The sequence below is a fragment of the Sorex araneus genome, chromosome 2 (assembly GCF_027595985.1).
Source record: "Sorex araneus isolate mSorAra2 chromosome 2, mSorAra2.pri, whole genome shotgun sequence".
Lineage (NCBI taxonomy): Eukaryota > Metazoa > Chordata > Mammalia > Eulipotyphla > Soricidae > Sorex > Sorex araneus.
In genome coordinates this window covers 261,992,863-262,003,858 of record NC_073303.1, presented here as the reverse complement: position 1 = coordinate 262,003,858, position 10,996 = coordinate 261,992,863, and positions in this window count along the sequence as shown.

The window sequence follows — 10,996 nt, the reverse complement described above, 5'->3', positions numbered from 1 at the left end:
CCAAGTCTCTCCAGCTGGGTGGGTGCCAAGGCGGGGCGACACCCCAGAAGTCGCCTAGGCCTCCTAGTGCTGCTACCTGGAATCCTGGCTCAGGCCTGACTTAAGCCCGTCAGCTGGGGCTGCGTTTGATGCTAAAGACAGTGCAGGCTCGGGGGCTTCTCCCCCCTCACCGCAGCCATCCCTTCTGGTCTTAATTACACCAGTCCCACCCTCCGGAAACAGAAATCCGAATGAACAGGATCGGAAGGAGGGCCCGATGGCTAATGCCGCCATGCCTTATCGCGGTGGTGTCCTAAGAGCCTGGCCCAGACCCAGGCGGAACCGCTCCATTCGCCTCCCGAGCACCGGCCCGCCCCTGTCCCCTGCAGAGAGAGCTCTGCGGACGCTAATCCCGCTCGGCTCCACTTGGAAGCCCATTATCGTTTCTCTTTTTCCTTTCCTTTTTTTTTTTTAATCGGCCTCATAAATCGCCTTTCCAGATTACACCAAAAATATCCATGGCCCCACTATAATTATTCCAGACCCCGCCTCCTCCTGATCCCAGATAAACCCAGCCCTCACCCACACGGAGAATGTCTTCCCCCAAACGTCAAGATGAAAACGGATCCACAGGGACGTCGGCAAGCCTGAGTCAGCCAAGCAATTTGAACCAATAAATATCCAAGTCATGTCTAAGCAGAGAACAATTCATTTGATACCACATCTGTCAACAGGCCCGCCGAGACTTTTCCTTCCTGAGCCCCGCCCCGGCGGCCCCACACTCGAGCCCCTCCCTCACGCTCCGGCGACACATCTGGGTTCCCAGGAAGGTGGGTGGGGTCCCACGCCCGGGAAAGCCCGCCCGCACCTCCCCGGCAACCCCGGGCCCAAGGTGCACACCCTGCCTGGCACCCTTTATCGAAGCGGGCTGGGATGCCTGCGCTACCCATCTCTCTGCAATTAGCAACTGCTTTTTATTGGCTGTTCTGGGCCTCGCGCCAAGGCGAGCCGGGATTGAATCAATATCTCTTTGATTATGTCATGGTAGGCAAATGAATTATGAAAACAAAGGCTCGATATGCAGCTGCCAGAGCTAATGACGGACGGACGGGGCAGGATCAACAAAGGGGTTCTGTCCGGGCGGTACCGGCAGCCCCCCTGCGCCCCCCTCCCCCACCTCCCAGGGCCCACCTCTCTTTCCCTCTCCCTTCGGACCTGGACCCCAAAGAAAGGTCCAGCTTGGACGCCACCCCCTTAGGCTCAGCAGTCTCAGGGGGTGATTTGAAGGCAGCTCAGGATGCTTTGGGGGGTACCCCCTGGGCTCCAGCTACCGTGCTCTTCATCCCTGTTCTCTCTTACGAACACGCGCGCGTGTGTGTGCGCGCACACACACACACACACACACACACACACACAGAATCCTACACCCTTGGCTTCACAGCTCAGTTCTGCACTTCCCCAGGGAACTTGCCGCTGTGCCCAGAGACAGAGGCAGAACTCAGGGTGGAGGGTCGGGGGGGGGGGGGGAAATGTGTGCCAAGTGGTTGGCACAAAGTAGGCAGATGGATTCTCTCTCAGTTCCCTTCCCTCCTCTTCCTCCATCTCTCCTTCCTCCTCTTCCTGCTCCTCATGGCCAGAGCAGCCCTGTCACCAACATTGTCAGCCGTCACCACCGTCGGCTTCATTCTCACCGCATGGACACGGGTGTCACTCCCGTCACCACCAGCTCACTGTCCTCATTAGCACAGCGTCACCTTCACTGTCCTCACTGCCCCCACCCTTGCTGTCACTGCATCTCCATCACCATCTCTGTGCCTGTAACAGGACAGATCACAGTAGCCCGGAGGGGAGAGCAGCCCAGGACTGGCGTAGACGGTCAGCAGGTGGACAGACTCCCCAGGGCCACAGTCACGGCCAGAAGGGGCTGGGCAGCAGGCAGGGCTGTCAGAGTGTCACGGGGACCCAGGACCCCCTTGGGGAAGATGAACGAGGTTTGACAGCCCCAGGCCAGACTGAGGCCCCTCCAGGCCAAAGGGGAGCCCCGGGGCAGAGGCACACATGAGCTCCGCATGCAGGAGGCCCAGCTCGGCCCCCAGCACTTTGGGGTCCCCCAGGCACCACCAGGAGCAGCCCCGAGCATGAGGCCGGGAGTGGCCACCAGAAAACAGTCCCCCAGACTGTGCGTGGCACTTTGGTCCTGCCAGCCTGGAAGCCGCTCTGGTCCTCCCATTGGTCTCTCCCGCTGCCCTTGAACTTCGCGTCTCATCCGGTAATTAGCCCTGGCAGCCTCCGATTGGCTCCTCTGTTTTCTTAATTCATTTACTTTTGATGATATCATAAAGAGTCTAGATTTCATGCCCGCCCCTCCGTCACTCCTGGCCCCACGCCCACCTCCACTAATACAAAGACGCTAATTGCTCCCGGAGCTTCTGCCAGGTGCTTTGAAAACATCTCTGGCTAATGGATGGAATTAACCTTGTTTAACGTACAAATCAGCAGCCTAATTTGCTGCGAATCCCGCCTCTGTGGCTCCAGGTACCTGGGCTGGGAGGAGCCCATTTGCCACTCTCTCCCGGCCACACCGGAACCACGCCTCGCCCGGGAGCGCAGAGACGGCTGTCTGTGGCCCTGGGGGCCAGGGCTTGGTCTCCAGTGTGTCTTGAACCCGGCACGGCCCTTGCTGGGGCCATCCTGCCAAACACGTTGGGTCGGTCTTTCTCACCGGGGCGTTCTGGGTGAGGGGTAGGGAGCGAACAGGCAGCAAACATATTCACGTGACGGGAGGTCCGAGAGCGGCAGAGGTCACCCAGAAACCAGGGCCTGGCACCGGTTTGCCGAAATGGGGAGGGGGCGGGGGAGGGGAGGAGGGGCAGGAGGAAGAGAAGCAGAAGAAGAGGAGGAAGAGGAAGGCCAGGGGAGGAGTAGGAGGAATGGGAGGAAGAAGAGAAGGAAGACAAGGAGTGGGAGGATGAGGTGGGGAGGACATCTCGCTGGAAAGTTCTAGAAAGGTGTTGCCATCTGCCTTCTCACCTCACCTAGGTTTGCAGACACTGCAGCGGTGGGAGCGAGTGAGCCAACGCTCTCTGCAGGCACCCCGTGGCCTACGCCCACTCCCACCCCCGTGTCCTGAGTGCTCAGAGGGCCGCCCCCTCCACCCAGGACCCACTGGCTTGTCTCTCCTGATCCTCTGCTCCCCGCCGAGTATGACCGGGGGCCCTGGGCCCCGTGAGACTTTGCATAGAGATTCATCGGAGACTTGGTGGGCTGCTGGGCAGGGGCCAGAGCGGCGGAGCAGCGGGAGGGCATGGCCTCGCACACAGACAGCAGGCTGGGCGCCCTGGCACCCCACGTGGGCCGCTGAGCCCCCAGGAATGATCCCTGAGAACAGAGCCAGGAGTCAGCTGTGAGCACATCTGGGTGTGGCCCCAACCCCCGCTGCAAGGTGTGCCTGCAGAGCGGAGCCAGAGGCAGAGCATGGGCCTGCACGGAGCAGCGGCCGCGGTGTCCACTGACCTGACACAGAGCTTCTCGTTCTCGCACCCGGGCTGCAGGACCTCCTCGGGTCCAGGGCTGAGCAGATTCCTACACCCCTCGCCTGCGCCTTCTTCCTTCCCTGTCTCCTCCTGCCTCCTTAGACCAAGCCGTGGCAGCTGGACACAATGATCTGGGCAGGGGCTCCAGGTGCATCCAGTCTGCGGAGCCATCGGCAACAGGTGCCCCCGTTTGCCCACCCGCCTGAAAGAAGGTTCTAGAAAAGAGCACCAGGAACCAGTGCAAAACCCTAAGATCTGAAGCTGTTTGAAAGTGATTTGCCAGGCTGGCTGGGGCTGAAGTACATATGTGTGTGTGTGTGTGTGTGTCTGGGTTTCTCTGTGTGTCTGTGTGTTTCTCTGTGTGTGCGTGTGTGTATTTGTGTCTGTGTGTGTCTCTGTCTGTGTGTGTCTAAGCCCTGCCTGTGCAAATACGTCCCAGGCGGAAGCAGGCAGCTGCTCTCCGCCGAGTCCCAGAGCAAAGGGCCTGGGAACCAATTGATGTTGGGGTGATGGGGCCTCGCTCAGCTCTTGTACCCCCAAAACCCCACCAGCTGATTTGGGATCTTCAACAATTTTGCTCTGTTTTCTCAACTGTCTGCTAAGGCTAACTTTTTTTGCGGGGGAGGGTCACACTGGGCAATGCTCAGGGGTTCCTCCTGGCTCTGCACTCAGGAACTACTCCTGGCGGTGCTCGGGGGACCCAATGGAACACTGGGATCGAACCCAGGTTAGTTGTGTGTGAAGCAAGAGCCCTCCCCACTGTGCTATTGCTCCAGCCCCGGATCTCTCATTTTGACCTCTGGATTATGGAGGGAAAACTGCCCCCCCCCAACCTTTTTTTTTTGTTTGACACTGCGAAGCCCTGCACTGTTGTTTCTCTATCTTGCTTCTTCTAGAATGTTCTATGAGAAGAAGTGGGGTTTCCTGGACAAGGCAGAATGTGTTTAGGAGTCAACTCTTTAAGGCCTCCCTCCTTGATTAAAAGTGAACTGCATTTGTGCGTGTGTCGGGGGGGGAGGGGAAGGAAGCAAAGACTTCCTGTTGAGGAACGATGAGGGGAGTTCGGGGGTGCTGGCAGCCCCCGATGGTGCACGAGCCGTAGCGGGAGTGGCGGGGCGTGGGCAACCGTGGGTGAACAGCCTTGGAGCTGCCACGGTCTCTGCGTGTCCGTGTTCTGTTTACCCGCCGCAGGCCGCCTCCGCTGCTTCCAGTGTGGGGCTGTGCAGAGCAGCAGGTGGGAGTGCCCGGGCGCAGCGGCTGGCGGGGGCACCCCTTTCCACGCCGCCGAGAACACCGCAGAGCGCCACCAAGGGTCTGGCCAGTTGTTCTCCCTCTAGGCCCTGGCACCGCCTTAGAGGGCAGGAAGCACTTCCTCCCGCTCCTAAGAGGTCCGTGTGCCAGGCCGGCGTTCTTAGCTCAGGACCCAGAAGTTCACCCTGAGGAAACGGAGTGTTTGGGGGGCTCAGGGTAGGAACAAGGCGCAGTCCGGGAGCCACGGAAATAAGCGACACAGGGTGGCACGATGGACGTGTCGGATTCGATGTCCGTGTCGGGCGCCAAACCTTTCACATGCAGCTTCCTGGGCGGCAACATGGGGGGGCAACCCCACCCGATTCTGGGGGTCTCCTAAGTGCAGGGCGGGGCCGGGGGGCGCAGAGACGGGTCTGTTCACCCTTGGAGGAGGTGATGCAGACAGGGCTGTGCAGAGGCTCGGGCTCTGGAGAAACAAGACGGAGCATCGAGCAAGAGCACCTCAACGGCTTCTCCGCAGGGAGCCAGTGGCTTCATTAGGGAAGATCTCCCTGGTCTGTGTCAACAGGGAGGAACAGCCAGCAAGAGCAGGCTCCTCTATCACGATTTATCTTTCAGCAAATAATGACTCTTCCTCCGGGCGCTCCTCTGAACCTTCTAATTATGCCATTGTTGGGCTTTATGTCAACGGAACAATAAATCAATGGCCTGATGGCCAAGGAGCCAGCGGCTGCAGGATCTGAGGCTTTCCTTCGCCTGGTTCCCTCTCGGGCCCCGAGGAACCCCAGTCCGGCTCCTTCTAAAGTGGGGAGAAGTGAGTGGGGCAGGATGGGGGGGTCTGTTTCAGCTCCCCTCACACGTGGGAGTGTGTCTGCCAGGCAGTGTGGGCGCCCAGCCGCCCAGGACCACCCCTTGGGCCCTGTTGCTGGGGATCCCTCCCCCGACCCCAGGTCAACCCAACCAAGTGTGTGATGGATCCCACCATCGCCCCGGATACGGGAGTTGGGGCTGGAAATGACGTGTGGCCACTGGCACAGGCTCTGACCTCTGGAACCCCCTGGTGGCCCCCAGCATCGCCGGCTTGGGCCCCCAAACCAAAGAAAGAAGAAGTCGTTGTTTTGTGTTTGCTTTTGGACCACACCCAGGGTCTGCGTTCAGGAATCACTCCTGGTGGGACTTGCTGGGTTTTATGGGGGTCCTATAGGGCTCTGCGTGCAAGGCAAGTGCCTTCCCTGCTGTCCATCACTCACTTGATGACGACCCCAGTCGTTTATTTTATACACACGAGAACTACATTTATTTCCATTTCCCACCAAGGGGGCTTCAAGAAGTTCCAGCGAGTGGGGAACATTGATACTGGCAGGTCCCGGGACAAGACCCAAGAGATCTCTTTCTCTGCAGCTCTGTGCTACCGTCACAAGCCAAGCTCTGTTAGGGAGAGATGTGCTTACTTCATTTTAAAAGTAATTTTGCTCTTTGGGCCAGATTCAACAGTGCTCAGGGCTTGCTCCTGGCTCTGTGCTCAGGGGTCACCCTGCTGGGGTGCTGGGCATTGAGCCCTGGTCGGCCACATCCAAGGCGAGTGCCCGACCCTCTGTATCATCTTGGACACTGGCAGTGATTATTTTATTAAGTTTATTCAATTCCACTTTATTTTCTCTTATTCCTTTGTTCGTACTTTATTTGCTATTTATTCTCTCCGTCAGCATTTGTTGTTAGTGAGAAGGTGTTTCTAGAAGGGGAGGGCAGGACCAGGGACCTCAGAGATGCGGGCAGACTCAGCACACTCCCTCCTGTTTGTTCTGTTCAACTCTGTGGCCGACCCCGATGGTGCCCGCCTCCGGAGTGGCAGATGACGGGCTCCGTGTGAGGCGCGCGCAGACCCCCACAGGGGCCTTGGAGGTGTGGGCACAGCAGAGGAGGGCGGGCCCCGCCACGTGACATTCCCTTCGGCTAATTTTTCCTGAAGCAAAGTCTCTCCACTGGGCCACCGTCGCTTTGGAGCCTCTGAAGTGTCGGTTTTTACGTGCCCATGCCAGGCACTGCGGCACCGGAGGGAGAGGCAGCCCTCCTCAGGCCCCTCTGGCAGGGGGGAAGACAGACCCCAAGACGCTGGGTTCGGGACGGCCTGTGAAGGCAGGCAACCGAGTCGCGCCTGGGTGGGAGCAGTCCCGGCCCGACTGACCCCCGAGTCCTTCAGCCTCAGGGAACGGGGTGGTTCAGGAGCCTGCAGCTTTCCTGGCGCTTTCTTGGCCAGCCCTACAGGCCGTTGGCCGTGAGGGCCAACCCGGTATGCCACCATCGGTTTTCTCTGAGTTCATTCAGTCTTCACAGAAATCCGAGGGCGGGTGGGGTGGGGATTAACTCTAAAGAAAGGAAGACGGGAAAGGACTCGACACCCTGTGTCCTGAGGGGGATTCGCACCCATGCAGCTGGGGGCCCACCACGTCTGTGGGACTGGCCCAAACCCAGGAGTGCTGGCACGGAGCTGGGCATTAGGGGGACAGCAACCTCGGCAGCCGCGGGGCGAGCCGGAGGCCACCGCTCCCGAGACTGAGCCGGACCAGGCTGGGAAGTCCTTGGAAAAGGGTCTCAGGGGTCTGGGCGGAAGACGCTCTCTCAGCCAGTAGTCACACAGCCGCCAGCCCCTTAAGGGGAGACTCAGAGCCCCCTCAGCACGGTGTGGGCTGGGTCCCAGGACCCCTCAGTGCAGTGTGGGCTGGGGTCCCAGGACACCCTGAGCACGGTGTGGGCTGGGGTCCCAGGACACCATCAGCACGGCCTGTCTGTTGCCTTTCTGGGCCAAGTGGGCTGGACAGCAGCTGGTGAGGGCCCGCCGGCCCATGTATGTTTGGATTTTGTTTGCTTTAATCTCTCTCTGTGGCCTCAGGATCCCACCTTAAAAAAAAGAAGTGACGGTGCCCAAGACAGGGGCACTCCCCCAAGGGAGCGGGAGCTGCGGGCCAGCCCTTCTGTGCCTTTTGTCTGCCGCTGGACCCCTGGGCCAGTCAAGGCTGGGGCAGGAGCCCCCTGGTCCCCAGCGGGAAGCATGGAGGTGTACGTGTGTGTGTGTATGTGTGTGTTTATGTGTGTGTGTGTATGTGTGTGTGTGTGGTGCCTTCTGTAATTTTTCATACACTGGGGGTCTAGGGGGCCCTTCAGAGCCAGAGCAAGGTGTGGGGGGTCCCCAGTCCCCGAAACCCCCGACCTCAGGTCCCCTGACTGTCCCATTCTTTGCCAGCCCCCAGGCACCTTCCCACCCCACCTTGCCTGGCCCGAACCATCAACTCTCCTCAGCCCCGTGGGGCGGGCGGGCGGCCAGCCGGCACTTACGCAACCCTTGGCGCCTACAGAAAGTGTCTGCAAGCCACTTCGTCAGTACCCTGGGGCGCAGAGCAATTACCCTCACCTCTTTCTTTCTTCTCCTCCCCCCACCATCCCCTGCTTTTTTCTTTCTTTTTCTGTTTTTGGTCTAGTAAAGATATAGGACAAAGTCTGCCTTGGTCTCCCCTGAGCGAGAGAACCCCAGGGCTGGGGTCTTCACTCACTCTGCGCAGGGCGATGCAGAGTGATTTCACTCACCCTGCGCTGAGCCGGTGAGACTGTGGGAGATTCTCGCGGCAGCAGCCTGGGGGTCTGCCCAGGTTACAGCCCTCCCCAGGCCCGCTGTGTGCAGACGTCACGTGAGGGCCACGTGTGTGCAGATTCCAGCAGAGCATGTAGGACGCTACCCGCCCAGCCCCGTGCTTCTCCTTACAGCTAAGGCTAAACTCCGGACTCCTACAACCCTGCTGGGTGTGCGGGGGTCGGGGGCAGGGGGGACGGGGGACAGCGTCCAGCTAGGAGAGGAGAGAGGACAAGGAGGACGAGGACAAGGATGAAAATGATGTTTCTATGGTGGTGGCGGAGTCGGTGGGGAAGGTCACGGAAAGGTGGCCCTCCTTTGGTCTGCACTTGGTCTGGGGGTCACACTCGGGAGGTAGAGCCAGGGCCCCTGCGTGCAGCCCTTTGAGCCGTCTCCCCACCCCACCCCCAGGTTTTGGTAAAGACCCTTTACTGCGGGTGAGTCACTGGGAAACGGGGATGTTGGACAGGAAAAGTGGGTGATGCCCCATGATGTGGGGTGATGGGTTCACACCCGCAGGTGCCAGGACAGCAGGGAGCCCCCTACCGCTGAGATGTGGCCCCCTCGGCAGGGCTGGGCCAGCAACCAGCAGAGCCACGTGAAACCCCGGGGCCGCACCAACAGCCCCACCAGCCCAGAGGGGACACTCGGGCTCAGGCAGGCAAAGCTCCGTTCCTCCAGCGGCTTCTTCCGGGTGGCACGGTTTCATGGCAGAAGTCCAGATGCCTGGCAGAGCTCTGCTGGCCATCTTGGCCGGGCGAGACGGGGGGGCAGTGACGCTGCCAGCTGCAGCAGGGCCGGGGGTAACAATAAGAGCATGGTGAAAAGCAACGCCATCGATGAACATGACAGAAGGCTTCCTGGAAGCGGGGGCATGGGAGCCCGGCTCTGAAGTACAGCTTTTGTTTTTGAGCTCTTTGTGGGGGGGGGTTGTTTGGGAGCAACACTCTACAGTGCTCAGGGGAACTCCTGGCACAGTGCTCACGGTGGCTCAAATAAGGTCTCCTGCGGGGCAAGACGCATACTTGTCCTTTGAATCTGAAGAGTGATTTCAGTTTCCGGGGGGCAGACTTTGAGTTGTCTCACTGGGGGTTGCGTGGGGTGGGGGTCTTTATCATCTGGCTCTCATTCCATGTTTCTGATGGCACCAAGCATTGCCGGTCACCGCTGCCGCTGCCATCTGGCTGGTGACTCGGGCAGATGGCAGAGGCAGTCGGAAAGTGTTCGGCCCTGTCTCTCCTTCCCGTGGCTTCCAGTTGTCCATGCTCGAGAGATGCTGGCAAACCAAACCCGTTTAGTTTTTGTCATTTATCTGGGATTACTTGAGGGTTGGGAGGGAGCAGGCAAGAGACTACAAATAACCCATCCGCATGCACCGCGCCTGCCCCAGGACCCTCCCCGGCTCTTGGGACCAGGTGTTAATTTGCTGACAGGCCGAGCTGAAGGGGTGGGTGAGCATTATCTGGTCTAATGATTGATTGTCAACTTTATTTGGCAGGGGAACCCTTCCCCAGAGCTCATTCAGCTGCCTGCCAGGTCAGGCAGATAAAAATAGAAATTCAGGCTGGGGAGGGGCCCGGAGTCACAGGACAGCAGGGAGGGCGCTTGCCTTGCACTTGTCAGACCCAGGTTCCATCCCCAGCACCCCATAAGGGTCCCCGGGGGCATCGCCAGGAGGGATACTTGAGTGCAGAGCAAGGAGTAAGCCCTAAGCACTGCTGGGTGTGGCCCCAAATCAAACAGATGCAAGAGAAATTCTGAATGTGGAGCATTGAACAGAAAGCATGGCACCCCTGCTTGGCACGCGGGAGCACTGAGCCAGGAGTAGCCCCCAAACCTAGGGAAAGAAAAGAGAAAGGAGTTTCAGAGCTGAAGCTACACTTAGGGACTCGTGTGAGCTGGGGTTTCCCTATGAGCCGGTGACCCCACACTGGGTCTCCCGCCTCTCCCTGAATCAGTGCTGGGCGCTCACCAATGAAAACCTCGGTCCTGGGGCTGGGGGGTGGGAGCTGGCCATAGAGCAGCGCGGCTGGAGTGCACCTCGCATTCGGCCAACCGGGGTCGATTCCTGGCACCACACAGTCCCCTGAGCACTGCCAGGGGACCCCAGGTTGGGGAGGCTGAGGGTGGGCTTCCACACGCTGAGTGTGCACGCGGTCCTCTGTGCTCCCCGAGCATCGTTCCTTCCCGGGACGTGCATCTCAGCGCTGTCGTGTCACAGCTCCTCCTGCCTTCCGGAAGCTTCTCCACCATCTCTCTGGTGGTGGTGGGGGGCGACCTCCCGAGACTCCGGGGGGTTCACCGCTCACGCACACTCTCGGAGGAGGGAGAAGCCCTGTGCAGAGGACCACGGCGCCTCCTGAAGGAGAGGGGCGGCCGCCCACCACGTCTGACGCCCACCGCGGCTCCCTGGGGGGCAACAACAGCGTCTAACAGACGGCAGCTGTGGGGAGTTCGGGGTGGTCTTGCTCTGCCCCGCCGTTATCAGCTCCAACCCTCGCACCCCGTCCCATTTCCTAGGCGATTCAAAACAGGTGCGGGGAGCACGCAGAGCCAGCACCCCAGGAACAGGACCCCGCTGGGCGCCCCCTCCTCCGTCCTGCGCCGC